This window comes from Mus pahari, chromosome X (genome assembly GCF_900095145.1).
Source record: "Mus pahari chromosome X, PAHARI_EIJ_v1.1, whole genome shotgun sequence".
In the NCBI taxonomy this organism is placed as follows: domain Eukaryota; kingdom Metazoa; phylum Chordata; class Mammalia; order Rodentia; family Muridae; genus Mus; species Mus pahari.
The window spans coordinates 80,679,252-80,685,162 of record NC_034613.1 but is presented as its reverse complement, the minus strand read 5'-3'; the positions used below and the strand labels follow the sequence as shown (position 1 = coordinate 80,685,162).

The 5,911-nt window shown below is 48.1% G+C and overlaps 1 pseudogene; it reads left to right on the top strand.

Moving 5' to 3' along the window:
- Window positions 1-5,799, top strand: part of LOC110314400 — a 43,158-nt pseudogene extending 37,359 nt beyond the window's left edge.
- The last annotated feature ends 112 nt before the right edge of the window (window positions 5,800-5,911 follow it).

The following is a 5,911-nucleotide window of genomic DNA, read 5'->3' as shown; positions in this document are numbered from 1 at the left end:
TGTAAGCCAAATAAACCCTTTCCTCCCCAACTTGCTTTTGGTCATGGTGTTTTATCACAGCAATAGAAACAATAAGACAAAGTTGTTAAAGCTCAATGCCATGCTGAGCAGATAGAATTTAGTTAATAGACTTTTTGGTTGGAAGACAATGTCAGCACATAATACTCTCTCAGATGGATTTTAGACCATTACTTTGCAATCAGAAAAGATGTGTTAAAATCTGAGCTTGTTGATAATTCTGTTTTCTAGGAAGGTACAAGGTATCAGTCAGCATCTCTTGAATTACCCTGTGGGAAAATCCAAACTAGTTCCTCTGAACCTGGAGACCACCTATATTGTCCCACAACTACTCTGGGACACAGCTTCTACTAGATTTTTTTTTAAAAATAGTTTTATTCATTTACATTTCAAATGATAACCCCTTCCCGGTTACCTCTCCGCAAATTCCCCATCCTATCCTTCTTCTCCCTCTTTGCCTCTATGAGGGTGTTCCCCCACCCACTCACCCACTCCAGCCTCACTGCTCTAGCATCCCCCTATGCTGGGGCATCAAACCTCCACAGGATCAAGGTCCTCCCCTCCCATTGATGTCCGACAAGGCCATCCTCTGCTACATATGCAAATGGAGCCATGAGTCCATGTGTGCTCTTCAATTGGTGGTTTAGTCCCTGAGAGCTCTGGGGGGTCTGGTTGGTTGATATTGTTGTTCATCCTATGGGGTTGCAAACCCCTTCAGTTCCTTCAGTCCTTCCCCTAGCTCTTCAATTGGGTCCCCCGGCTCAGTCCAATGGTTGGCTGTGAGTATCCGCATCTGTATCAGTCAGGTGCTGGCAGAGCCTCTCAGGGGAGAGCCATACCAGGTTCCTGTCAGCAAGCACTTCTTGGCATCAGCAATAGCGTCTGGGTTTTGGTGTCTGCATGTGGGATGGATCCCCAGGTGGGGTAGTCTCTGGATGGCCTTTCCTTCAGTCTCTGTTCCACTCTTTGTCCCTATATTTTATTTAGACGGGAACAATTCTGGGTTAAAATTTTTGAGATGCATGGGTGACCCCATTCCTCCACTGGGTGCTGTGCCTACTGGATGGGGTCTCTACAGGTTCTCCCTCCCCTTTGTTGGGCATTTCAGCTAAAGTCATCCCCGTGGGGTCCTGGGAGGCTCTTGCTTTCCTGGCATCTGGGACTTTCTAGTTGCTACCCCCAGTTCCCCTTCCCCCACTGCTACATTCAATTTCCTGACCCTCTGTACTTCTCTCCTGTCCCTCCCCATACATGATCATGACCCTTTTCCCTCCCCCTTCTCTCTCCCTCCCAGGTCTCTCCCTCCCTCTACCTTCTGTGATTATTTTGTTTCCCATTTTATGTAGTATTGAAGCAACTACATTTTGGTCTTCCTTCTTCTTGAGCTTCATGTGGTCTGTGAATTGTATCTTGGGTATTCTGAGTTTTGGGGCTAATATCCACTTATCAGTGAGTACATACCGTGTGTGTTCCTTTGTGTCTGGGTTACCTCACTCAGGATGATATTTTTTAGTTCCATCCATTTGCGTAAGAATTTCTTTTTTTTTTTTTCAATGCAAAAGTAAGAGGTTTATTTTCCAGTGCACTGGGGTCGATCTTCAATTAGTCCCTCAAGGGGAGTGACTAGAAGATGACCCTGAATGGCTATCACAAGCAGTTTTTTAATACTTTTTAGGGGCACAGGTTACATTGGCAAGGTTACAGTTTAAACTTATTGGCCTTTAAGTCTATTGGCTAGCAAGCATGACACGTATTTGAACTCTACATGGGACTTTCCAGAGGGTCAGGTGACTATCAGTCAGTACATTCTGAGAATTTTTTAACTCAAGAATGTTCCTGTGGGTGGAGAATGGAACTTGGCCTAGCCTTGACTCCATGCAGGAGGCAGAAGCTGTAAGGATGGTGTGGGACTGGAAAAAGCCCTTAGGGTCCCTTATTCCCCCCTTTTCTGGTGCAAGCTCCAATCCTGGAACTACTGCACTCATGGGCCTTGGGTAACTAATTCATATTCTTCAGGTCCTGTCCTCAGGGTCTCATATTGTTGGCACAGGACCATCAGCTGCACTGCTCCTATTCTCTCTTTTATAAAGTCTATAAGGTTGTTCAATATGCAGGGTCCAAAGGTCAACAATAGGAGAACAATTAGGGGTCCTAACAAGGTGGATATGAGAGTAGTTAACCAAGGGGAGGAGTTAAACCAAGACTCGAACCAGCCCTGACTCTGTTCTCTTTCTTTCTTCTTCTTGGCTAGCCCTTCTCTCACTTTGGCCATTGAGACCATGGAATGGTCTCTAGTATGTGCTTCCCAATGTTTCACACCCCCCAGGTAGCACAGAAAAAGCGGTTGGCTCCCTAACACTGATGGGCCCCGCTGCTGGGGGTTTCTCGTAGGATGCTACTCAACTTTGGATGTCCACAACCTAAGCCCCACCCTCCAAGGCCATTTCTGGGACAGGATTTAGATTCAAAAGTCCTGTGCCCCCCCCTCCATTCCGCTAATCCTTTCCCCTGTGTCTCTAGGGTGGGGATATCCCAGGAGTCAAGGCCTGCCACTAACTTACAGAGATCAAAGACAAGGTCTGGCCATGAGGTATAAGGCAGGTGTTCCTCTGTAGTGGACCGAGTTACATCCCCAGTGTCTGAGAGTGCTTGTCAAGTCGCTTTGGTAGGGTTATGGGGTTGCTGAGGCTTAGTGCAGGAAGAAAGATACATCATAGCCATTTCATGGTTTCTCTGGCCTTGCAGAAGGGTGGGTGATCTTGACCTTGAGGGGGTTGCTCAGTTGTCTGGCTGCTATCCAGTTGGTGTCAGGCACAGATACTGGTCTGGGGTGAGTTACATGAACCCAGGGAGTTAGTCCATCCATGTTAATGGTGGTCATGGTGGTCAACAATACCAGGAACAGCCCTTCCCACTTTACTTCCAAGTTTTTAGCACAATGCCTCTTAACATATACCCACTCTCCAACTTAGTACTCGTGTGGAACCTCTGGGGTACCTGCGTTATACAGGACGCACTAAATTGAGGCCACAATTCCTGGTGGCCCATCTGGAAAACTTGCAATCAAGCCATAAGATCCTTGTCAGCCTGAAAAGTCACTCTGGGGGGCGTCAAGAGCCGGGGGGGTCAAGGGAGTGAGGTCCCATACAGGATCTCAAAGGGGTCAGGTTAAATATTAGGGGATGTTCCAGGCTCAGAACAGGGCCAGGGGGAGGAGCACCACCCAGTCAGTACCACTCTCCAAGGACAGTTTAGTCAAGGTCTCTTGTAGGGGTTCTGTTTATCTTCTCTACCTGCCCTGAGCTCTGAGGATGGTACGCACAATGGGGCTTCCAATTAGTCCCCAATATCTCTGCCAATCCCTGACTTACCTTAGAGTCAAAAGCAGGACCGTTGTCCTATCCAGTTACCTGGGGTACTCTGAACCTCTGGAAATTTTCCTCTAATATCTTCTCAGTTGCCATGGTAGCTGTTTCCTGCTTGGTGGGGAAAGCCTCAACCCATCCAGAGAAAGTATCCACGAACACTAGAAGGTATTTGTAACCTTATTTTCCTGGCTTAACTTCTGTAAAATCGACCTCTCAATATACTGCAGGCCCTTCTCCCCTAGGTCTTTTGCCCTGTTTACTCTTGGCCGCATGAGCATTCACTGCCGGCATACCTCACACTGTTCTACTATCTCCCTTACACTATCTTTCTGGCCTAAAACCTGAGGTCCATTATTGCGACGCACTACCGTCTCGCCAGCAAGAACGACGCGACACATCGTTAGGATCCTTCTGCAGTAAAGCTTTAATGCATCTCGAGAGGCAACGCATAAGCTACTCGAAAGCGGAGACCCCGAGGTGAAAAACCCTCTCCCTTATATAGGAAATGTTCTCCGCCTAGGACGTGTAGCTCCCTGGTTGGCTGCTCACTATCAGCCCAGATGACGCCACGGGACAGGCAGGGCGCAAGGGATGGAAATTTACCTGGCACATGTGCAGACCGCTTGTTTACCAGTTAGAACACTGGATGCCAGCGCCATCTTGCCATGGCGATTGTGAGGACGGCTCCCCACACATTATATATACTTTAAATCTCTTAACTGCTTGGACAAGCTTTTTATCCCCGAAATGAGTCCATCTGTGCATTTGACCTAGTAAGTCTTTCACTTGTTTTCTTGTTTCCTTCTTGTGTGCGCCACTGCCCTTACTTTTCTAGGTAATAGCTGGTAGTGTGGCTAGCAATCTGAGTCCTTTAGTATATTTTAAGTAAAGCCATCCCTTAGTCCAGTCCCATTCCCCAGCAGCTGTCTCTTGCAGGCCCATAACCAGGATAGGCTCCTGCATAGCCACTTCTCTAGCAAAATACCAACATGAATCAGCAGCTGCAGTCTAGTCTACTCAGCAATCACTACTCATGAATCAGCAATGGCAGTTGGATCCAGAAGAAATCAAGAGGCTCCGCCAACTGGCTGGAGTCCGCAGAAGCCACTGGACTATCATGAGAAGTTCTTTGGAAAGTTACTCTCTACAAAGTCATGGCAAGTAAAGACCAGCAACACAATGCAAGAACCAGTACCAGAGTGTCATTAGTGATGACTAGTGAGGCAAAGCATGGCAAACCAAGGCCAGAGCCTCCTCCCATTGTCTGTAGGCTCATATGTATATTCTTTCAACTATCTCGTGTCCTCTTATGTGTCTGCTTCAGCAAAACATCCTCTCACCTGTGTCTGCTACAGCAAAACATTATTTCACCTGTATGCCCCAGCAAAACATCATATGACATAACGGAGTTTTCAAAGAAATCAAAAATTTCCACTTCATTCCTTCTTGCTCATTATTATGTGATTCCACTAAACACACACACACACACACACACACACACACGCCCCTACCTTTTAGATGGCAACATCTCCAAAATGGAGCCCATTCTTTACCAAAGGAGCAAATAGGTTTTTTTGGGGCGGGGGGAGGTGTGGGACCTGTTTTCTGATTGAGCTAAGTTTTGAAAGCCCAGTGACCCTGCAGGGGATAACTCTGCAAGGAATGGTAGGCATTTTGTCCCAATCCAGAACACCAGGCTCCTGACACAAGGCCACAGCCCCCCATATGTTTGTGGCCATCAGTCATGTAAAGGCAACACCCCCAGACCCTCCACAGGTAGAGGACCTGGCCATAGGTCACGTACCCACAAGACAGATCTCCATCTTAATGAGGTACCTAAAGGCCTGGAGGCTTAGCCAATGAACTCCCCTCCCAGACACTCCTCCCAGCAAAAGGTATTTAACCTCAGGCCCACCCTGGGAAAAGGGGGTACAGTTTTACTCATCACCTCTCTCCACTATGACAATAAATGCCTTAAAACCATGGACTGTCTCTTTTCATCAGGATCCTCTGTGGGGAGCAATGGAGCAGGTCTTTGCCTAAAGAGCCATTCTAATCTCCCACAGGAGGCCTCTCAGCACCCCTACCCATGGCCTCCACCAAGTCCCCCAAACAAGTCAAGGACTCTCCTCCCTGTGGGGACCCAGCCAGAGCTCCCCCTTTCCCCCTTGGCCCTGGGCTAGATGCAGCCCGCCGGGCCCCCACTTTGTTCTCAGGTCTTTTACAGCATCCAGCTGTTCTTAGGGTGCCCAAAAGCCTGAGATCCAGATGGTTGCAGCCTTCATGTAGGCCCAGGGACCCCCTGAGCCCACTCACGCTGTACCTGGAGACCTCAGACTATACTCCCCACCCCCGGAGTGGTATCCTGTGGCTTCACATAGCCCGACACCTGGCCGGTGCTGACGTGCAGTAAGTGCAGTCAAAATTTCTTTATTTTCAATTTTTTATTAGGTATTTACTGCATTTACATTTCAAATGCTATCCCCAAGGTCCCCATACCCCTCCTCTCCCCACCCACTCCCACT